This window comes from Dermacentor silvarum, chromosome 10 (genome assembly GCF_013339745.2).
Source record: "Dermacentor silvarum isolate Dsil-2018 chromosome 10, BIME_Dsil_1.4, whole genome shotgun sequence".
In the NCBI taxonomy this organism is placed as follows: domain Eukaryota; kingdom Metazoa; phylum Arthropoda; class Arachnida; order Ixodida; family Ixodidae; genus Dermacentor; species Dermacentor silvarum.
The window spans coordinates 27747833-27772800 of NC_051163.1; positions in this window are offsets into that span (position 1 = coordinate 27747833).

Sequence of the window (24968 nt, forward strand, 5' to 3'; positions counted from 1 at the left end):
ACTCTTCCCTGAAAGTACTTCCACTTGCTGTGCTCACCAGTGTGCCATGAACTCAATGAGAGCTGTCTATTTGTTTCACATACAAGTTCAGGTTTATGCAGTCACCATAGCAAAAATGTTTAACTTCAGTTTCATGCAACACCATGGCAAAAATGTTTTCATACAATCACCATGCCAAGAAAGTTTGAGCCTTGAGGCAGGTCTGTTGTATCATTTAACAGCTATGGTCACCATGGTTACAGTGGTTTCATGTCAAATTTTCTTGTAATGATGACTTTGTTTCCAGTTTGCAGAACCAGGATTTTCTGTTGTCGAGCATTGCTCATTCCTAGCATGTCACAAAGGTGTGCGGAACTTGATTCTATTTCACAGGCGCATGTTGGAGGGATGTTCTCCGGCTAAAGCGGCAGTGCCAAGCATGATATGAATTGTGACAACCTCTCAATGGTGCATTTGAAAGAGCTATAGCACCTTTCAACTGAGTAGAGAGCACTGACACAGGTACAGCTAATGCATGTTGGGTAGTACATCATTACAGAGAATGAATGCACAAGGGGCGACATGGCGTCAACACGCTTCAGCGGGTTTCGCAAAGCAGACAATTGCAAGCCGACAATGGTTATCTCGGGGAAAGGTTTCGATGGCGCATGTTATTGACGGGTGGAATGTAACGAGCACTTAGAAACAGGCTGAAAACAGTGCGTGTGCTTTTGTGAAGTGTACATTACGCCTCCCTGTTTCTATGCACAGCGCTACAATTATAGGTGATCGTTTAACACACACAGCCATCGGGAGTTGAGTGGCAACCACATTCAGCGCACTTCCACACACAGCCTCTTCATGCTTGGGCGTCACCAGGTATCCGACACGTACGCAAAGACACCTAGAAAAAGACCAACTGTAGTCTAAAGCATCACAAAACTTCACATCACTTTGCATTGTAATAAACCAAGGATAATTGCCGCGGGACAGTCCCTGTATTGCACAGACTCTGGGATCGGCCCATGCACCAGTGGCCTTGACAGCTGCAGTTGCGGGGGTGGTTTTGTGACGTCACGTCCAGGGGGCGTTAGGTGTTCGCAGCACCACTGCAACACGTCGTGCTTTGCATGTCAGCGAATATGTAGTCATAGCGCAGCAAGTCTAAAAAAGAAAAGCTAAGCCTTCTCTGTAGATGCGACCAACTGTAAGCGACCTCCCAAGAAGCCTCCATTTTTGTCTTTAATTTAGTAATTAGTAACGATTGACGATTCTCCAATTGACTTCCTTGCCACAATGTCAGTAAAAGGTGGGCACTTGAAAACAGCGCGTTAAATTGTTTGCGATGCGTTACCATTCGTGTAGCCTTCTGTCTGTCTGTTTAGCTCTCTTCTAGGAAAGCCACCGAAACCTTTAAGAAGCCGGCGCTTGTGCACCACTGTGGCTTTCTTTAAGTGTGTCGAAAAGAGCTATGCAAACACATCGCAAACAGATGAAAGTGCTTCACAAACCATGATTGACAGTGTGGTCGTGAACGTAATCACTACTGATTACTCAATATGAACACGCAAAAAGGAAGGCACAACCAAGTGCCGAGAGAGAGAATAAACTTTATGCAAAAGAGGACACGAGCGTAGGTAGCTCCTCCATTCTGCAGTGGGTTGTCGCCTCAGTCCAGGAGTCCAGCGGCCTTAGCTGCCCTTCTCGCTCAGTTGACCACGTCGACGTCGAGTCGGAGCTGGACAGCCCTGCCTCCCATTGCCATGTGGTGGGGGATGTGATGGGTGTGAGCTGTGGTGTGTTGGTGCAAGCCCATACCATGTGGTAAAGCGTTGTGCATTGATCGCAGTGTGGGCATTTATAGGAATACAGCGCAGGGTGTATGGCGTAGTATATACTCAAATGTGAATATGTGTTTGTTTGCTGACTTTGAAGTAGACAAGGTTGACGTACATGAAGGTTCAAATGATTTGATGTTTAAATGTTGGTTATATCTTGCTATTCATTCGCTTTCTATCTTTTTGCATGTTCCTTATTCACTAATTTCGTATGTTATTTGTATCGTATTTCATGTGTGATTGCGTCCACCTCGTCTTCTTTTATGACTCAATAATCCAGCTAAGCCGATCCCGTAGATGGGGCAGTAGTTGATGCAATTGGGTTACTTTTCGACTATACTGGCGCTAAGTACGCCTGCGCCATGAATTTTGCCTACTCTGCGACTAATTCCCCCTTGCGGGCGCTGCCGAAGCCGCCTTCCAGACACCATTGCCTTGCGCGACCCTGCTTAGTCCAAGCTAGCTCGCTTCATTTCCGAAAAGTGCGCCGTATGGCGGCTTTGCCTCAATATGTCTATATTTACGGCGGTGCACCCTTTACAGGGGTGTAATGCAATGCGATTTATTTTTACTATATTCGCGATATTTACTGCCGTACTGTTAATCTTACCTATTCTGCGGCTAATCCTTGCTTGTCTCGACGCGTACGTTTTGATACCTTTTGCCACTCGTTACGACGATCGAGAGGGGCGAAAGGGTCGTTTTGTTTTTCTGGGAGTGGTTACAAGATACCCCAGATACGCGAAATCTGCGTGAAGTCAGCTAAGAAGACCTTGTCTTCAAAATAAGTCTTGTTTAGGCATTTGCGAAAACATACAGGTGGTTTCATCCACCCAAAAGGCTGCTTTATTATAGATGTTGCTCCGTATTAGTTGGTACAGCCGGTATATTTGCATGGCGTTCTACCAACACCTCCTAGAATGGTTGTAATGCATGGTTACATGGGCTTCGTATATAGATGAACAGCGTCTACCGGCTCCGCCAGTGCAAGTCTGTCAGCATTAACGTAAAGTCCGGCGTAGTTGGCAATTCTGCGGTGATCCAATCCTTCAATCAATTGACCGTTGCTTCGAAGGGCGGCGAGGTCAAATGTGTCGAGGCGCTGAGGACGGTGTAAAGGGGATGTGGTGAGGGAAGTTATAAAAAAGGTCGCGGTTTCGCCCGAAAGGCGAAGCATCGAGCGCGATAGCAAAGTATTACGCAGCTATACGAAGTAAGCATAGTAGTTTTATCGGCCGTATGAACTTGTGAACATTCGCTTACTAACTACGTACATTAACAAGCGCGGTGTCGCGCACACAGGCAAACATGAACACATCTCGATGGCCGCGGGCGCTCGCTGTCAATACGCTGTTGTGCCTGGCGGTCCCTCGGGGCAAGGGATGCCTCACCAATGCCTCCTTTACCTCACCGACAGACGTGCAGCTGTGGAGCGCTGTTCACGCTTGGTCGTTTCTCGAGGCCGGGGAGCATCACCGTCATCTGGGATTAATGGACTAACAATTAGACCCCAGACTGCAATGAGAAATCGGCCGCGTGCGTCGCCAAAACAGCAACGTCGCTCTTGGTGCGTTTGCGTGAAGCACCAGCAACCGCTCAGACTACGAGGGGGCTAGGCGGTAGCTTCCACGAAGGCTAGTCTCCTGACTGACATGCTGACCGTTACGGAGAGGCCATGAATTCTTGCAAGGGGCCAACGTCAAGCATTTCCGTGGGAACAGCTTCGAGGTTTGGTTCCCAAGGTGTCACTGTATGCGGGGGCGATCGAGCAACATTGGAGGCGGAGCCCGGCGGAACGGTGCCACATCATGGGCGGGATTTTTCGAACGGTCGACAACTGTGATTGGCCGAGAACCACAGTGAATTCCCTCGACGAGTGAAAAGGAGAAATGAAAAGAAAGTGAAGCGGGGCTTGAGTGTTGTGGGGGACGCTCGGACATGCAAAGACTTTAGCATGTAGACGGCTCCAAGAATCATGGAGCCCTTCGTGTAAAATATCATGTACATTTGTATATAAAACCCTTTTCTGATCTCTTGAACATCTCCCTGGACCTCTCCTCCCGGCACCTGGCACGGCACCATCCATGGAACCTTCGTGGCCGCTCGGACCCCCGACTTCGCGACAGCGGCGAGACCGCTTTCAAGACGGGGCCCGGTCAATCGCGTCCGCAGACGCCGCCAGAGTAGAAGGCCTTCAACGTAGCCTGCTGTTCGGCAGAACGAACCAAACGCGGCCTCCCCATGTGACTGCCGGGCCTGAACTGGCGGAAAACGGAGGGCGACCTTGCGGAGGGCGCGAGGCGAGCGAACACGCGATCACACCCTTTCCCTCCTCTGGAGGGAGGGGACGCCTGTGAGACATATTCGTTTGCCGAGCGTGCACGTGTTACGGGCGCGCGCCTTGCGGTGTGTGTACGCAAGGCGCATATACGCATATAAAACCCCGCTTTAATGGGCGCGTACGATGAATAAAAAAAAATGACAGTGGCTGAATCGGTTAGCGTGGTGGTCACGTAATCCCGGAGGTCGGTGGTTCAAATCCGCAGCCCGACGAGTAATTATTTTCGCGCTGGTTGGGTTTTTTTGTGCGCCAACACTAACACAGACGCCGACACGAGTGAGGCAATAGACTAAAAAATGTCACAGTTTCGCCCTAAGGGCGAAGCAATGAATGCGATAGCAACACAGCAATGTCATACGAAGTAAGGTGAGCGGCTTTGGTAGCAATATGAATTGTAGTAAACATGAGCTGATTAAGTAAGCAGGTGTACTGCGGCGTAAGTAGACCGACATGAAGAGAGACTCGATGACCACGAGAAGGCGCGTGTGAAACGGTGGTGTTGATGAGAAGCGTTTCCCGTGGGCAGCGCGTGCGAAGGGACACCTGTAGCGCTGCACTGCCGATCCGGGCAGCATTGCATGTGTAGCGTGCGTTGGAAAATGTGGCCCGACTATTACGAACTGAATGAACAAGCGTGGTGTGAGCGCGCACAAACAAACATGAATAGATCACACTGAATGACTGCAGACAACGACTGTCAAAATGCTGGCAGCAAGCGCATACGCCGCAGCGGGCGAAGGTAGGTGCGGTCTATCGCTTCAACGGAAACTGAGCGGCGAATGCACAGCGCATAAAAGGTCAGAGCCGTGTGGAGATAAGAGACGGTGCGGGCGAGCGACGAGCGCGGTTGTTGGCAGAGTAGAAGTGCCCCCCCCCCCCCCCCCCCACCGCTCCCTCCGGCGCTGGCTTCCCGCTTCCTTGCTTGCGCGTGGGAGATTGAGTGCGTTCGCTCTCCGTGATAGCGCGCGGAGAGCGAGCGGAGAGCGAATGCCCCGCCGCAGCTAAAGTAAGCTCACACCGATGGCCGGCTACTACACGAAACGAAGATTCTTGGCCGGAAGAGTGAAGCAGGAAGAATGTGCAAGGTGGCAATTACTTTAAAGCATGCTTGGATATTGTGAACCTAGAAAGCGTGGCCAAGCAACAAGCATAACGCGCACGTCTCGGGCAGCTGCTTTACGATCTGCCGCTATACCGACGCACGCGATGATCGCAGCTTGCATTAAATACGGATTGCCACCACACAAAAGACAAGTAGCGCGCGGACCCTTTTGTTGACTGCACAACTAGCAATTTAGGTGGCAGCGTTTGGAAAAGGGATATAATTCTCTTGAGCTCGTCCTTGCCGATCGCGAGTGAACGAACAGTACAATCAATTAAATTCGGGGGTATTACGTGCCAGAACCACGATATCAATATGAGGCATGCTGTAATGGAGGGTCTCAGGAATAATTTTGACCACCGGGTGTTCTTTAACGTGCACAAAAAATCAAAGTACACGGTAACAAGTGTATTCTTGCATTTCGCCCCCATCGAAATGCGGCCGCCGTGGCCGGGAATCGAGCTCGCGTCGTCGAGCTTATCGGCGCAACACGTATGCATTTACCGCTAAGCTAACACGGCGGATGTCACCGTACGATTCAACTACGCGACACGTCTAAAACAAATGGCTATGCGCTAAATACAGGCATATTACTATTGCGTTTTTATCTAGCGGCCGTGATATTGCACGCGAATGCGAAATTACGTGACACTTGACTCGGCGAAATGCAGTTATCCACGCTTGTCGTCTGTCCTTCTCGTACCACCTACTCGGAATTCTGTAGGACTTCGCGGGCGGCTTTCGACCTTTCGAGGCTGTTGTTGAAATCAACAACGCAGCAGTATTGCGTGCCACCTTTCCTGGTTGATGAGGTCGTGCTCGCCGTCGCGAAAAGAACGCGCATGATCGCTCGCACCCTAGAGAACACGGGCGCGCGCTGGCCCAGCGACGACCTTCGACACTTCCATCCTTCCGCCAGGGGAGCATTCGGCGCTGGTGCCCCGCGGGCAAACATTAGGTTGTCTCGTCTATAGAAGCTTCGTTTGAAAAGACGATGACGAATCAGCCAAGCAAGCAAACCAAAGTGTTGGTGGTAGCCACGCGACCCGAGCTTGCGCTTGCCTGGATTTTGGCTGCTTGACGCCCGCCGTTTCTTGACGCTGGCCTTGAACGTTCTTCGTCGTTCCTTGGCGTTTACACGTCACTAAAGCACGTCACATTTTAATATGATACTTTAATACTGCCTCTTTGTATAGTGCCCACTACTGCAGGTGGCATTTTTACTAAAGTTGGTCTCGAGATGCCGGAATTTGCGTCATCGACATCGATCGTGACGTTGTGATACAGAAGAAAATTTCGTGTCGTCGTGTAGCAAGAAAGCGAACGTCGCTCATTAAAAAATAATAATAATAATAAACAAGAGTGGTGCGCGCGTTAACTCTGGCGGCGCTCGTGTGTGGCAGCTGCAGGAACGGCGAGCCGGTGTATCATGACATCACAACGTATCCACCGGAACGGGTTTGCTGCACCAGGCAGTGCAGCACGTTATTTAGGGTGCACCCCAGTACGGCGTGCCTCATAATGAAATCTTTGTTTTGGCTCTTAGACCCCGGAATTTGTTTTTAATGCGAAAGCATTATATGGCTCATGAGGCGGAAAATCCGGCGTAGTCGGCGTTGGCGTGACCACGATAGTCCAAGTGAGCCAATCGAGGCAGTTTATAATGTCAATTAAGGCAGAGTGAATTAAGGCGAGGTTTAAGGCAGGTTTAAGTAAGATATAGTTCATTACGGTACTCGAACCCACGACCATTCGGGGGTAGTCGAACCCACGACCGTTGGTGTTAATTAGGGCACAGTTAATTAGTTCATTAAGGCACTCGAACCCACGACCTTTGGTGTTAAGGCACGGTCAATCAAGGTAGAGTTAACTAAGGGACAGCTTTAATTAAGATAGAGTGCATTACGGCACTAGAACACACGACCATTGGTGGGAGTCGAACCCACTACCTTTGGTGTTAAGGCACTAGAACCCACGACCTTTGGTGGGAGTTGAACCCTCGACCTATGTTGATCGCATTGCTTTCGCATTCATCCACGTAGGGACCAACTAAGTGTCCCTTGTATTTCTTTTAATAACGCAAGCAAGCTGGCGCGGGGCTTTTGGGTTTTGGTTACGTAATGGGGCGAACACGCCCCATTACGTATGCCGTGGTCGGCGAAAGAGAGATAACCTTGTCACGTTCGGGAATGTTTCCGCGACGATAGATCGCCGAGCGTTTAACCCATTGCGCCACAAACGCATTTGCAGAGAGCTACACAGACGCGCCTTATATATCTAACTCTCCTCCGTGTACCCGCGCTCTTGCTCGGGGCGGTGCCGCCGCCTACGAGCAGAAAAGAGAAGTACTGCATTATGACACTAACGCGCACCGACAGTGAACGCTTCGGTGGTCTCAGCTCTATGACGCCTCGATGCCAGCATTCGAAGGGACGCTGGCATCAAGAAGCACTACCAACGCCACCTAGGTGGCGTTGGTAGTGGCGTTCACCGTACTCAGCACAGCGGAGCGCGGCCTCCGCAATTAGGTCTGAAAATGTTTCTGAAGTTGATCGCGGAGGCTGCAATTACGACGCGCTGTACGCGCTGATTTGACTCGGTGACGATTCAGTTACGTGCTTTGTCTTGCGCGTTGTATTAGTGTGTCAGTTACGTGCTTCGTCTTTCGCGTTGTGCTAGCGTGTGCAGCGTAGTGCAGCTTCCATATGCACGACGGTTGCTCATGGTCATCGACGTTGGTATTTGCTAACGCCTGGCGTGTAGGTAACCGTTAAAGCGCGAAGGGGTGTGCTCGCCGCGCTGATATCGTGCACCGACACCGAAGCCCCGTTTCAACACGACTCGCGATATTTTCGGTACAAGCCTTGTTACCCCGTGCGCGCTAAGATCGCAGATGCTATAGATTCACTGAAGCGGAAGCTATAGGAGGCATAGTCTGGCATGCGAGACTGCTCTATGAAGACCGACTACGACTATAAGAAACGACGCCAAGGACGCGCTGTTTCGGGACACGTGGTTCTGCGCCACGTGCATGCCTCTTGATCGCGCTCCTAGCCGATTGGTTTACGATAGTCGCGTTTACTCTAGTTTGCGTCTGCAGTAAGTTCCCCCTGCAGTGCTGCACAGAGCCACGCAAAAAAAAAAAAAGAAAAGAAAAGACACGGACTGCATTTGTTTCTTCAGCTCTGACCAGCCTCGCCGATTGCGGCCGACACGTTTACTGCTTGCTTCGTGTGGAACTCGTACAACGTCTTCAGTAGCGGGTAACGCCCCATCCCGCAGTGACCGTCGAAGTCGTCCCACTCGGGGCCCCAGGATCCGAAGCACCGCCAGGAAGCGCGCGACGCGACGGTCGACAGGTGCTTCTCCAGGGACTGCCGGTGTCAGGAATGTCACGTACTCATCGCCGATCATGGCGTTCTCCCGACTGGGGAACACGAACAGGCTCTTGCCGAGCTCGCGGCAAAACTCGAAGAAGGCCAGCTTGCCTGGTTCTCGGCTGGTCTGCCTCGCTGCTCCGCGACCGACTGGCCTGAGCGCCAGCACGGTGTCCTGGAGCACCGCCTGCATCTTGAAGGTCTTGCCCCAGAAAGGTATCATCGGGCAGACAGACGCGGTGCCAACAAGGTCGCCGAGGTACTTGTTGTACTCCTCGGCTAGCGCTTGCATGGGGTTGGAAAGTGTGCCCGTGAACGCAGAGTCGTCCATTTCCAAAGGAGATAGCAAGACGCCGGCGTAGGAGCCGTCCAACTCCTCGGTCAGGGCCTTCAGAGTGGACTTATTGGCGAAGTACCCAGTACCCGTGGGCAGGATGATGCCGAACTTGAGGTTCGACTTGGCGAAGCTGCCGACGAGGTGGCGGAAGGCGTTCACCAGTTTGTCCCCGCCTTTGTCTTCCGTCTGGTGCCAGTACAGGTAGGCTCCGTCGATGGCCCTGGTCTTCATCCAGTGCACGGCGAGCAGAAGGAAGATGTCCTGGTGCACTGTTTTGGATATGAAACGTTCGTACAATGGCGCGGCCCATTCGTTCGCTTCGATGACCACGAACGTCTCTAGGCCAGGGTTGAGGCTCTTTATCTGGGCCAGCCGTTTGAAGTCACTGTGGTTTCCGAGGTCTTCGATCGAGAAATCCACGCGCAGACTCAAGCAGCAGTACAGTATCGAAGCGCAGTACTCGTAGGGCAGAGATTCGAGGCCGTACGACGTGTTTCCGGACACCCAGCCCGCATGATTCTTCCTGTATACGCAGACGACCCCTGGTCTTTTGGCGTTGGGCGCGGAGAACCTCGTTTTGCGTTCGATTCCTCTTGTCGTGGTTACGACCTCATGGATTCCCATGACGGAGTGTGCAGTCGTCGCTTCAGTCGCTTGTGGAGTACGCGTCGGAATCGTGTTGTCTGCATTTTCCATTGACCCTTCGGCCAAGTGTCCGGAAGTTGAGTGTTGCTGAGGTTTTCCCGAGTTGCCGTTTTCGATATCGGTACTGATTTCGACGTACCGAGGAATGACGCTGCTGTTGGTGCTACCATCGGTAGGAGCACTAGGGTAATCTTCAGCCAAGGGACGCGCGTTGGGTTTGTTACGACCGCTCGGTGATTCAGTTTCTGGTGAATCTGTCTCGATGTCAAGAGGATTAGGAGGTGATTCACTATCGCGCTCCACGTTGCGTTTGTCAGTGTAGTAAACTTCGTAACCAGTATGAGCCCTGTTTGACTCCGTGCTGTTGGTTTGAGAAAAGGAAAGGTTATATTTTCCCAGCCTTTCTGCCACGGGACTTGGGGAAGAGCTTGTTGTAAACTCGGCTACAAGAGATCGCTGCGTCGATGTTAATGAGTTCATACTCTTAGATTGACGTTCCTGGTTGTTCCTGTTCATAACAACCCGTGTCGTGTTTGACGTATCCTGCTTAGCATTCGTAGAACGTGTCTCAAACGTGCGCGCCTGAACGCCTTCGTCACCGGTGTTGATCGCGACAGGCTCAGGATTCGCGTTCGTCGACCTGTTCCACCCGGCAGAACGGTTTGCGTTACGCGGATGCGTGACCACCATTTTAATGACTGAGCCGCGTTGCTGCTCCAACAACGTTACTGTACCCGTCGCCTTCGGCCCGTTTGTGACGTCGGACCCCAGCCTTGGCATGCTAGAGGCATTCTGCGCTGTCAGAAAGCCATGCTGATTTTTCACGGCCATGTTGCTTACGGGAACGTCGTGAGGCACGACGCCGTAGTCGAGCATTTCTTGGTTGCTCTGTGCCGCGTCGTGTTTGCTTTCTTCCTGTATCGCCGCGTTCAGCGAGGAGTAAAGATCGCTCATTCCGGCTTTCACGTTGGATTTCGCGGCCGGTTGCTGGACTGTATGAAGGGCTTCGGATGATGTTACTTCTCGCGTTTCCGGACGGCCAGGTTTGTCACTCGTGCTGCCGAAACTTGCGTCTGCGCCGCGCATGGTTTGATGACTCGAGTGATCGCCAGAAAGCACCAGTTCCTTCTTGTTCGCCGAAATAGCGTGCGCGGGCCGTGCCTTGCCTCGGCGTCGAAATTTCAGCGTATTGGGATGTCCTCCAGGCGCGTTCATGTAACCACCGCTGTCTTCCGGAATCCACTCGTCCTGCCCGGTGTAGTAGGAAAACGTTACCGTCGTCGTCTCTGGTGAAGACGTCTCTTTGGGGGAGGACGTACTGGATGGCGCCTCCGTTTCGGGGATGATCTCGTCAGGAGGAGCTGTCGAGCTGGTCTCTGTTGATATAACAACCTCTTCAACGAACTCTTTCGAAGTGGAAGCCATTGTTGTAGACGTAAGCAGCGATGAACTGGCCGCCGAGTTCAGCCCCTCCGGAGAGCCCTCCGTGGGTTGCCGCTTCGCAGCGAACTCTTTCGCCACCGTCCGAGTCTTGAAACCCTCCTCAGATGGCTGTATAGTGGAGAGCTGCGTAGTCGAAGGCGCTGCAGTTGAAGACTGCGCCTGTGACTGATGCAGTGCGGTTGTCTTTGTCGACACAAAGGCCCTACCTTCCGCGACCGCTATCGATTCTGATCGATTCTGGTCTATCGAAGACGTACTGGGAACTCGAGTCAATTCTGTAGACTGAGAAGGAGGCCGGGTGTACGCGCTTACTTCCGCTACCGATGAACTGGCGTCGCCTCCGCCTTCGTTCGGCCACGTCACACGTCCGTCAACGACGCCTCCCGAAGTTTCGGCCGTGCCTGCGGGACCTCTTGCTAACTTCTCGGAGTTGTTTCGTTCATCTTTTCGTTGCCTTATCTAGAATCTTCTTGAGGACGTCCTCTGCGGACTTGTTGACCCCTTCAGCCACGATGTCGACGAGGTTCGCATCGGCTGACGTCACAGTCCACTCGTGGCGTTTGCGTATTCTCTGTGCTGCGGAGAGCGCTTCGAGTCGAAGGCGAGGTTCGTAGCTGTGAAGATGATTTCGCGCTAGAACCAGATTCACTGAGCGAAGCATTGGATGTTCCAATTGTTAAATCGTGCTTGTGCGACGCGCTGGTAACTGTCCCGTTGTTACTGCTAGTGGTTGTGGAACTGCTCTCCGGTTTGCTTGATAACTTGTTGGTGGTGGACGAACTTCCCGTGTCAGCAACAGCAAGATTTGCTGTGGACCCGATGACGCCAACTACAGTTCCTTTTAGAGACACTGGCTTCTTACTCCCTAATGTGCCTGTCAAGTCACGTGCCCTGCTCAAGGTGACACTGTTTACAGGCTTGCTTGATGAATATACTTGTACAATAGTACTGCTTGAAGATACATTGCCTTCGGAAGTTTTGGAACTGTCGACATCAGTAGCTGCGGCGCGTCCCATACTTCTCGTCGGGATCGCAGAGCTTAGCCTCGTCGCCAGTTTGGCAGTTGAATTCACCGGGTTGTGCAGAGCGTCATGGTGCTCTTTTTTCTTTATGACGACCCCTTCCTTCGCGCGAGTGTCCCCTGTTTTATCAGTGTGCGGGCCTGCACCAGTCATGTTTCCAGCCTGCACAGCTAATCTGCTCAACGGGTCAGAGCTCGGCATCGAGGCGGGAACTGTGACGAACCTCCTAAGCTTCCGCCTTCTCTTCACCATGCGGACGCCTTTGTGTGGCTCAGGGGAGTCGTGGTTGCCGTCGGTCGAAGAAATCGCGAGGTCCGCCGGAGGGATCTTAGGAGATAGCTTTTCGTTTTTCTTATACGAGTCTGGAGACATCTGTGATGTCGCCGCTACTAGGTTGAGTCTTGCTCGAGGCTTCTGCGGACTTACTTTCCAGCGGAAGAACCGAAGCGAGCATGGGACTCCGGCGTGGTCTCTGCAGTCCCTGGTACGAGCAGTTCCTTCTTCGTGTCGGGCCTGTCGCCACTGTGGATCGGCGAAGCGTCGTCCCTTCCCTCGGGCCTCTCGGCGAAGGGTCGTTGCAGGATCTCGAGCTCTTGGCCGATGTCGACGACCGTGGTGCCGTCTCGAAGCCGCTGCGTGCCTCCCGTCGTCGACGCCTTGTGAACCGCAGCGACGCTCCTCTGAGAACCAGTCCTCGGCTCCCTGCCGCGACGCAGACTTGGTGCGAGCCTTTCGCTTGATCTTGTCCTGCAGCGGCTCGCGCGCCTTGATTTCCGAAGCAGCAACAGTGCTGAGGGCATTCCTTTGGGGTTCCCGTTTGAGATCGTCGTCGATCTTGCCCTGCGTCGCATTGGCTGCCAACGGTCGGTCCCAGTCTTCGGCGGTGGCGGCGGCGGCAGCGGCGGCGACGGGCGGGCGGCGGAAGTAGTTGGCCACGTCGAAGCGCCGCTGGAACAAGGCCACCGAAGTACACATTAGCAGCATGGCAGAGGTTATAAGCCCGACGACGAGCCAGGGCCGCCGGCCGGAGGCGCCGCGTGCCGTGCTTTCGGGGCTCACGGCCTTGTTGCGGAAGGCGAACGCTTCGGCCATGGCGTCCGGTCTGCCGTTATAGTGGGAGCCGGGAGCACGGCCGCGGCTGGAGTGGCGAGCCGAAGACGACCCTGTGTTAAGCGGCGCTCGTACGCAAAGCGGTCAGCGTCCGCGGGCCCTGCTTCTTCTTCTGGCTTCAACGCACGTGGTTCTTCTTCTTCTGCTTTAGTTTGGTGTGGTTTTCCTTTAGTAATTGCGCACACCCACCGTGGAGATCAGCCAAGAGTTTGGTGGCATTAGAAAAAAACGTTAAGTCGTTGCTAAAAAACAACGGATAAGTTGGGGAAGAATGTAATGAATGAGAGAAAAATTCTTCCAGCACCCATCTCATGATAGATAATGCGATTAGCATTGAAGTGACGCACCTTATTGCCAATTCTTCACCTCTGTGTCGCCGACGTCTTCAATATTCTATTACCGACATCTTTTTTCATTTCTTTATAGCTGAACTCTAATGCTAATCGCATTAGCACTGGCATACCCAGTGGCCCAAGTTGACGTCGAAGAAGTTCACTGAAGAGCGGCGCACGCATAACTAGTGGAATTAGCGTCGTCAGAATGTTTTTTTTCAAAGGAGGGGGGGGGGGGTGCACGTGCCCGGTCTGCCCTAAGTATCCTAAGCTAGCATACTTCATGCACTCTTCACTCGGTCGGTCGGTCGGTCGGTCGGTCGGTCGGTCGGACTAACAGTTTCACGGCAACTTGGGTCACTGGGTAGTCAGCAGTCATGGGTATAGAGCATCGGCCGGGCTGCTGTGATGAGGCAACCGGGTTCGAAACCAACCGTCGGACAGACAATTGGGACATTGGGTATGTGACACCGACTATGTGCCGTTGTTCGATGAACCCCTTTCACGCCAACTTGGGTTAGAGGGTATGTGCCTAGTGGGTATGTCATCATCATCATCACCAGCCTATATTTATGTCCACTGGAGGACATAAATATGGTAGGTGCCGGTCTTCAATGACAAAAAAAATTATCCGCTGCCGGGCGGTATCGAAACCGCGTCATATTTATTCAGACAACCTTGTCTCAATCTCGCATTCACACACGCGCCACGCGCGAACTTCGCGGCGCCGCCGCCAGATGGCGCAACGTGTATAGAGGAAGCGCGATAAAGGAACCCGGCTGCGTACACGCATCACTTATGCCGCGTTTTGGTGGTGGCAATACGGTGGGTCGCTACATAATTGCTTTCGATGCTAAACGCAGTTAACGGTGATATTCATCGTGAGATGGGTTCTACCGAAAAACTTTTTACCCTTCAGGTGAAAAAAAAAAAGCTTCAGTTTCGCCCGAAAGGCGAAGCACTAACAGCGATACCACTGTTTTAGACAATTTCACGAAGGTTAGTATATATAGTCCTATAGACTGTGCCGTGTCTCCAAAACACAGATTACGCGACCGGCATCGCTACCCGCCGGGGTGGCTCAGTCAGCTAAGGCGTTGCGCTGCTGAGCACGAGGTAGCGGGATCGAATCCCGGCCGCGGCGGCCGCATTTCGATGGAGGCGAAATGCAAAGACGCTCGTATGCTTGCGTTGTAGTGCACGTTAAGAACCCCAGGTGGTGAAAATTAATCCGGAGCCCTCCACTACGGCGTGCCTCATAATCAGAACTGGTTTTGGCACGTAAAACCCCAGTAAGAAGACGACCTGCATCACTAAGCGCGGGAGAATACAACGTGTATGAAGCCACCAGCCATCTCGGCTCGCCCTGCCATGCTCGCCCATCGCCCTTGCGGGATCGCCCTTCGGTCTGGCACCCGCAGCATTTGACCTCCAACAGCTGCGCACTGGCGGCGTACGCGACTCATGCGCTCGACGGCGCGAGGGCAGCCCCGGCCGGACTTGAGGAGGAGACGAGTGCCCTCCTCCTCTAGCGGGCATTGACTGTCGAGCTTGTTGGCTCATGATTAGATGAAAACATCGCTACCAGACGGGACGAAGCAAGAAGGAGCACAGAAGACTCGGCGCTGAGTAAAGAACCGTGTTCACTCATTGGCACGGCTTGCCCTGCCACGATGCTTCGAGTTGCTCAGATTATCGGGACTTTTTTCGTTCTCGTCATTGACTTATCGCAAGACCGTTCGACCTAACGTTCACGAAAAATATATTGTCAAATAAACGCCAACTCACCGACGGATGGAATTTAAATATTCTCAGAACACGCAACTCGGCAAGGACCTTCTTCCTCCAAGCCATGTACCGTTGTTGCTCACGTTTTCCTAAAATGGTAGTTAACTATTTATTGCAACGTTTTGAGAAGTGCGTGCTAATTATTACCAGGGACTTGCGGACCGCGCCCAGCGTAGGCCTTTTAACCTATTAACGCTGATATAAGCGGACTAACGCTACAAAGTAGGTATTTTGTACTTATTATATTGACATTTCCTGACAGGAACGTTTGGCAGGTTTGTAGCGAAGCTGTTCATGGGAATTCCGCAACCGTTTTCATTACAGGTGGGCAAATATAAACTTTTTTCAAATACGGATCGAATACGAATAGTAATTATAGAATACCGAATCGAATAGTCAAGCGCAGACGCATATGCGGGGTGGTGATTTTTTAAGTTTCACGAATTTTTTACAAATCGCCTGTGGCAGATAGCATAATTATTGTACTTGAGCTGCATTGTTCGAAGAGGCGGACATTGTTAGCACGAGAAATCGAAACACATATTTAACTAATGAACAAAATTTTACAAATGAACTTCTTAATCGATAACTTTACAGCACATATTGCAATTTACGAATTGTAGCCAATGAGCTTGCAAGAGGTATCCGACTTGAAATGAATTTCGAGGACGACACCAGTTTCGAGATATTTCCCGAAGTGTGGGACGAAATACAGGGGCGCTCCAGTTACTCTTGTGCTTCAATGTATAAAATAGAGTTTTGATAACACGTAAGTGGAACAATAGTTCATTTTTACGGCGAGTTTGATGGCACATATCTCAAAACCGGTGTCAATCTTGAAAAAAAATTCCAAGTGGAAATTGGAAATTAATTGGAAATTAAACTGGAAATTAATTCCAACGCCTTGTAGGCCCATCGGCTACACTTCCTAAATTGCAGTTTGTGGCGTAAAGCAATTAATTAAGTAGTTAAGTAGTGAATATTCGTTAATTAGTTGAATATGTGTTTCCATTTCTCATGCAAGCAATGTTCGCCTCTCTGAATAATTGAACTCAAGGGCTACATTATGTTATCTGCAACCTGACATTTTCAAAAATTCGGTAAAACTTATAAATGACTACCTCGGCCTAATTAAAGCAGGAATATTTATTTCGGTATAATTAGGTACAACGCTTGTACTGGCTAGTGAAAACAAGACAGCTGACTATGAGGGACAATTCGGATCAGTTTTAAACACAAGATTACTAATTATCATTAAAGAGATTGCACGAATAGTCACTCAACCTCCTTAGAGCCTGATTGCAAGCAAGCTTTCCGTAGTTATATGGATGCTGAATAAATGTTTACTAAAGCTGCTGAAGGACCTGTGTGTCGGTATCGCATGTAAAAGGGCCTGTTGCAAAAAAAAAAAAAAACATCACCGTTTGTAGCGTATAAGATAAATCTTCTACGTGGCTAAACTGGCAAGAACAGTAAATGACAGATTACAAGCAAAAATCGCAAGTTGTCATGCACGTAGGGCTTCTGCCATGAGACAGAAAAAAAAAAAAAGGATTGACCACCCGTTTTTTTTTTTTTCATTGCTTCGAAATCACTTGTCCTTATTTCACTTCTGATAATTTGCGATACCTTGTTTAGCAGATGGTGAAAGATCCCGGTCTCGGTAAAACAGTCGGTCTCGATATTCGAAAATACCGAATAGTGCAATTTCGAATACGAATAGTTGGCGTCGGATATTTGATTCATATTCGATACTTTGAATAATATATCCGCGGGAGGGGATGAAATGCAAAAACAAAGAAGAGAAAAAAAAACAATAAACAGCCGTGTACCGTGCATTGGGCGCACGGTAAAGAACTCCAAGGTGGTGCAAATTATTCGGAGTCTCCACCACTACGGCGTGCCTCATAATCATATCTTGAATGCACTGGGCTCGTCTTCAAGAACTTCAGGTGGTCAGAATTATTCCGGGGACAGTGCACTAAAGCGTCCCTTTATAACCCACTGTTTAGTTTCGGAGCGTTGAACCCGCAATTTAGTTAGTTAACGGCAGTCGGTGTTGTCACATCTTGTTGTCTAGAGGATTGCTATACGCCATCGCGCTGAACGCCAGTCCGTTTTCTTTTTTTTTTTTTTAACAATGCCCCCAGCGCCTTGCGGCATTACAGTGGTGGAAGAGGGGGGCAAGACAACGCTAATGCAATCGAAAAAAAAGCAAGTAATACAAAAAGAAGCTAGTAAGCAAGCAACCGAATATACAACCATGAAGAAACAACAGTTTAGGTACAAGGACACAATCACACAACCAAAGTTTTGAATGAATGAATGAATGAATGAATGAATGAATGAATGAATGAATGAATGAATGAATGAATGAATGAATGAATGAATGTACCGTGTTTCATTATGCATTAGCGATGGAAGACGTCAAAACGCCGCGTACGCAAATCGCCGAACGTCCGGCGCGATTCCAGCGCTTGAAACCGATGCCGTTGCGATGCCATTTCGACGCGATTCGGATGCCATTCAGATGCTCCAAAAAAATGAACCTCGATACCGCGTGCGTCGGTATATAATTACTAGTCGCAGGAGGCGCGCGTGTTAACAGTGCGTGACAGCGGCGCTTCAGCGGTTCCTCGAAATCGTCCGTGGCCATTACGGTAATGTGATAGCCGAAACGGCGCTCACGAACAAGCTAAAAGCTCATCGCGCAGCTGCTGCTGTGACGAAGCCCGCGAATCCTGCAGCAGCACGTTTTACACCCCCCCCCCCCCCCCGCTCCTCGCTCAAGTTACGGCCTGATCACGTGATCGCTTGATGAAGCAGACAGGTGCCCACTCCAAGCAAGAGAGACATCGCTAGTGTGAGGTGTTCGCTCGCGCCCTCCGAAACAGCCTTAATTGCGAAGGCCTAATTGCCGAATCGTGACTGAGAGGCGCCATGCCTGTTGGCCAAAAGCGCGAGAACGGTGTTCGCGAGCCTAGGATTTAGCCGAGAGCCCGCGCGTCGGTTTCACACCGATGGCTCAGGCTGTGGGTTCGCGCGTCCGCACGAATTAAGTGATACGGCGATGTTGGCGGTCGGCCGTCGTCGCGAGCGTGAGAAGGAGTCGCACCTGCGCACTTCATCCGAGGCAGCGCACAGGCTGACGTATCAACAATGTTTCAGCGGTGATTTAGCGGTAAATGCGAGAGAAATGCGTTAGCATTACGTCACACCTCTTCGAGGTCCCGGATCCATGATCGGGTTCACCAAACCGCGTTCACCACATCTGTGCAGGAGCTCAGTCGTCACACGTATACTGCAGCCTGCGTACGCATTTTTTTCCACTCTGACACTCCTGATGCTCACGCATTAAAGCGTTTTCTCTCGTCTAGGGTGCTATTCTGGACTATCGTCGAATTCCGCCATAAAAGAGAAAAGTAAGATGATCTGTGATATAAGTTACCCTTGCACGATGCCAAAAGTTGACGGTCACTTTTAGCATACGCTAAAATGGATGGAGGAGAAAGCCCGCGAGATCACGAGACATTCTTTAAATTACTTGACACTCGCATTCCGAATGCGTTGCTACTTCCTATTGTTTCCTCCCACCACAGGTCGTGGGTTCGAGTGCCTTAATTGACACTACCTTAATTAACTGTGCCTTATTGACTACGCCATAATTAACACCAATGGTCATGGGTTCGACCATGAATGGTGCCACCATCAATTTAGGCGCCATAACGCCGAACGGTCAATTTTTCCACCCATGAGCCATCTAAGGCTTTCGCCTTAAAAAGTCCTAATGCGTCTTAATGCGTCTTGAAAAGTATCCTAGTGCCGGGAGAGGCTTGATAAGCGAGAAAAGACCGGTGGCGCCGCCGCCTCGAAGTTACCGCATTAGCTCGCTGTGACGTCATGAATTCCAACGGCGTCATGTTCGCGCGCAGTTTTTTTTAATTACATTGTTTTATAAAGTAGCAAACGTGGGAAGCTTCGAGAACATTTACCGTGCCACAACGGCCCAAATACGAAAAGAAAAGATTCCGTGGCGTCAACACCGACGCGTTAGCGCGGGGATTTCGGTTTTGGAATTAGGAAAACAGGACTGTGAGTTTCAATTTTTTCTTCCTAATAATCAACACGTTAATCAGAAATTAACTGAGATTGAGTTTTGAACGAATACCCTGACAGATTATTCTGATTCAGTGTTTTGCTTTATGTTTTCCCTTTAAGGGACTGGATATAATTATATCCCGTCCTTCTGCGTTCGCGAGTAGCGCAGTAGCGTAGTTGCGCTGCCGGCTCGGGGTTGCAGATTCGTGCGATGAGCGTGCGTCTCCTCCTCTAGGACGGCCGTGGCTGCACGTGGCTGTCCGCGCGCCATGTTTTGGAGGTAATTTGCGGCCAGAGCTATTTTATTTATGTTTATTAGTAGACCTACGTTTCGCCCCTATGGACATTACGGTAGGGGAGGGGGGTTACATAATGAAGTGAGGTTAAGTATGCACCTAATACATGAAGGAACATTGTCAACAAATACGTACACACACACTATATATATATATATATATATATATATATATATATATATATATATATATATATTGTGAGCGCTAACTGTGCAGTTCATCATCGTCCTCATGTGTATATACCCATCCTCATAATCATCATCATTTTGTCGGGTTGGTGTTCGTGGGCGGTCTCGCGCTGTGTGACAATAGAAGAGCTTTGCCTTCGTCTCGGGCGTCGTCTCACAAGTGGTGGAGCGTGCGTTGATATCCCCGTCCTCTTGCTCTACCGGTCACCCCTGGAGCTCCGCTTTGGTCGACGGTTGTGCTCGCCAACATCCAGTCATGGCACAAACCACCGCATCCACTGCTGCCACCACCTCAGCTCCGCCAGCTGGGCTGTTGTTGCCTGCTTCCGGTGTACACGGACGCGATCTCCTGGAACCTAGCCTGTTTCGCAGCAGGTGCTGGCCCTCATTATCGACAACAGTGGAAAGTCAATTATGGCAATTTCCAAGCAGCTCCATTTAACAGTCAATAGTCAGGCATTCCGTGCACTATAAACATTATAGATGCCAGTCTACGCGACAGTTTTCATCCTTTCATAAGGCATATATCTGGACGACCCACGTGGAGTGGCAGCTTTGAACTTCTGTACGACCACGTCACACCCGACATATGGCTTCCTAGCTGCCAAGCAACCGGCTAGATTACTACGTCTGAGGTGTCAATGGGAGGGACAGTCAACGAGTTATCACACAAACTGAAAAATTCGTTGAAAACTGACCTAGTGCATGGAAAAAATCACCATCAACATGCGCCACACGATCCGAGCTTGCAACCTGTTTAAATGATGCTCGCTCTGAATGCCAGCTGGCTCAAATTATTAACGACTGCTAAGTCAAGGAGTGCTGTTGGTCTTATGCGGTCGCAATTCTCGCATCCACTAGCAGTTTGATTACACCTTACCGTTATCGAAAAATGACCTCACCCGTTTGGTCATTGGAAGAACGCAGTTCAAGCTTTCTTTTTTTTCTTTTTTTTTTCCAGCGCATAGCCTACAACCCATTAATCGACTACCACCACGACGCACGATTTATGGTAACGGAACAGGGTGGAGCCTGAAGCCATCGCAATTAGCTGCCAATCTGTTGTGGAAGTCAATTGCCTCTTCCATCCGTCGTTCAATTGCGGAACGAACAGCTCGGACCTGCGTATAGTGGCGTGACTCGGTCTAATTAGAACCCAGGGGCCACATCTAAGCGTCTCCTAAACGACGATTCGTCACTTGATCAAACCGCCACGAACTCAACGACGGCGCGAAGTCTCGATTTACGTTCGGAGGCCAAGCCGACAGACAAGAGTCAAGTGGGGCCTCACCGAACAAAGCCGGAAACCCCTTCCTTCGGGGACGGATGCGTGAGCCATCCGTCGTATGGGCGTCAGGATTCGTTTTGATGCATCGTGTGGCCTCTGACAGCCACACGATGCCACTCAAGTCATGTCTGTCCCCGAGCCTGACCCACAATCCTAAGCCGTCGATTTGTTGCATGTGCGGTGGACCCGCCTTCGCGGTGGACCCTTTGATGCCGACAGCTGGCGCGGCGTGCCTCAGCAGGTGCGCGTACATATGCGCCTGTTCAGACATGCAGTGCTCAGCTAACTAAATACGCTACAAAAAAAAAAGAAAAAAAAATACCTGCGTCTTATACCTGGGTAAGAGTGGAGGAACGCTTGCGCGGGAGTTAATGGAAGTATTTTTATATCAGCCAGAATGAGAAGGCATGTATCAGAGACACATCTGTAACGTTGCGCAGTAATGAACGAACGTCTTTTTTTTTCTAAAGAATGCTATGATTTGGTTGTTCTTGTGCATTGTAAGATTACTAAGACTGGTTCTTGCAATTTTTGCACGGTGCGGTTTGCACACCTTCCCTGCTTCTTGGCATGTGTCTGCTTCTAATTAACTTTAGCTGAGAATTGGTGCTTGTCTAGTGTTTACAATATCTTGTCACGCGTCTAAGGTGCGCGCTTGTTAAACCTGCACACCTACACCACTCAATTGCGTGTATGGCTATTGCAGTTAACTTGTGGTCGAGATTATGTGCTGAGAAATGTCGAGATGAGCGATTTTGTAGCGAGGTACGCAAAATTTTCGGTGAATTTTATTCAGTGTTCCGCGAAGCATTCGGCACGTATAGTCATTGAAGCGACAGCGAGCCACGAACTGCTGGGAAGCCCCGAAACAAGATCAACGCGAAGGCTTTCCACTAGAAATTAGGTTTACAAAATTGAACAGTGTGGATTTTCAGATGGGACACGAGAAAAAGACATACTACTTGCCCTATGTCTTGTTCGTATCATGTTTTTGCAACAAATAAAAATAAATAAACCAAGAACATCGTTCTTAAACAGCTGGCAGAAAAAGTAATTGTGTACAAGTCTTTGTGCATTAGTAAATAGGGAACATTGAATAGTTGATGTTTGTGACAAAGATCACTCGTCTTTGTATACCGAAAACCGTTAATCTTAAATAAATCGGCGATGTTACCTGTCGGCTACTGTCATTCATAATACATTCATATATGATTATGCATTGTACTTAAAATAGAGAGTTTTAGCGCTGCGCTACCGCTTAGAATTTACCGTTACGGCCTCCGGTCACCCGCAAGTCTCCGTGCGGCCAAATTTACCTGCTCCACGCATGGCATGGTAAGGGCCGCGCGGATTAGCTGGTGTTTGCAAAAGCTGGCACGTGATGGCCGGGATGGCGGTAACGATTAACGGCAGCGACGTGCTAAAATTGCCTAATACGTATTTCACGTACTCGTTCTATTCATACAAGATTTCGCTAATATTTTAAATCTTGTTTTCCACTGCTCTGTAAACGACCCGTTAACCCGCTCAGGTATACAAACTCGAACATGGCCAGAATATGAACACCTCATAGGGAAGCTACTGCCTGCTAGCACTAGGTGGCGTGCTGCGTCGATGTTCGATGTCAGCAACGCAGCTGGCCACGTCTTTTCTTATGGTGAGACGCAACGCACGAGAGATGCGGATATGCTTAGATCATTTTTGTATACGTAACGAAGAGAGAGTGGGGCCGACCTGTCACAAAGATAACTCGGTATCGGCCCTTCAATAAGACCTCTCAAGCAAAGCCGCTCAGGTGTTGCTTTGAAACGCGACGCCCAGACCGCGCCAGTTTTAAAGCTATAAGTTACAGCGACAACCCCTGAACGGCGCACGGATTGCTCGTATGCGATGCGCTGGCCGGAGCTTGGAGGGCATGAAAAAGATGGCTCAAGGGCGTCGAAAAGCTTATCCTTCGCAGGTCGTCGTGTTCCTCGGCGGTTCGGCGGTTCATTTACCGCTTTTCACCCGGCCGTTACCAGAACGTGGAGAAACCTTACTGTGTCACCTGCGAATAGGCGCTGCTTTAACCGAACGCTTATTTATTCCTAATGGGAGTGGCGGACAGTGCCAACTGTAAGACACGTCTGCTACAAAGGAAATCTTAAAGCACATGCTGTGTTATTTCAAATAAGACAGAAGTTCACAGGATGGTGAAGACAAAATTATCAACACTCGTCGAACAAGAGATGTCATTTCTATCTATCTATCTATCTATCTATCTATCTATCTATCTATCTATCTATCTATCTATCTATCTATCTATCTATCTATCTATCTATCTATCTATCTATCTATCTATCTATCTATCTATCTATCTATCTATCTATCTATCTATCTATCAGCCTGCTTGCCTGCCTGCCTCTGTTTGATCACTGTTGTATGTCCTTCACACAATGATCATGGGCTTTCTTTTCGTCCCCCCTTTGGGTCATGTGTGCGTGCGTGCTTGTTCGTGCCGTGAACATATCTACTCTCTCCTCATCCGATGTGATTTTTGGTACAACCCGTATGTCGGATCGATTGGTTTTCCTGCACATTGTAAGGTATCATCATCGTCGTCGTCCTAATTTATGTATAGATGCAGGACGAAGGCCACCCCCAGCGATCTCCTGCAGCTACCTCTGTCTTGCTTCCATCAACTTTAAATTGCCTTCAAATGTCCTATATATAATTTCAGCGCACAGCCTTATCCTTGGCTGTCCTCAACTACGTTTCCTTTCACTTGGCACCCACTCTGTTATATTAAAAGGTCACCGGTTGTCTATCCCTACACATTACATATCCTGCCCAACTCCATTCCTTTCTCCATAACCTCCACTATTTTACCGGCTACCGCGTTTGCTCTCTAATCCACAGCACTGTCTTCCTGTCGCATTAGGCCTTTTCATTTTTTGATCAATTGCTCATTGCGCGGTCTTTATATTTTCATTAACCTTCTTTGCTACCCCCCAAGCTTCAGCACTGTAGGTTAGCACCGGTAGAATAGAGTGACTGATATGCTTTTTGATAGTGGCGCTGCTTGGAGCGTCGGATCCGTTTGGAACCCGTCAAGAGCTATTTGAAAAGTTATCGGATGCCGTCGGTTCATACGACAAGTCATACGAGCAATTATAAATGCGCGCAAACACCCTTAACCCATTCAGTCGCGAATTGTCAGTACTTTTCAACACTACTGCCAGTAGTGTTGAAACAGATTGAAACAGCCAGTAGTGTTGAAACAGTTGAAACAGTCGATTGTACGTAAATGTATCAAATTTATATTCCAAAGCACTGTAGACTCCACTAAAGAAGGTCGAGGTGATAAACGAATTTTTGTACGCTTCAAAACAAAGATTTCTTAGCTACCGTCACATGGGTTTGGCGTATCTGGGATTCGGGTATCTTGTAGCCACTTTCACTAGAAAAAAAAGTCCCTTTCGCGCCTTCAGAGCGTCGTAGAGAGACGCAAGAGGTATCAAAATGGAGGTCTCGGAGAGTCAAGAAGCGAGAATTAATCTGAGATAATATAAAGTTAACAGTACGGCCGTAATTAGAGCCAATATAGTAAAAATTAACCACATTGCATTAAACCCCTGTAAAGGGTGCACCGCCGTAAATACAGACATGTTGAGGCAAAGCCGCCGTACGGCACAATTTCTGGAAAATGGAGCGAGTTCGTATAGACTAAGCAGGACTAGCGCGAGGCAATGGTGTCTAGAAGGCCACATCTTCAGCGGTACCTACAAGAAGCGAGAATTAGGCG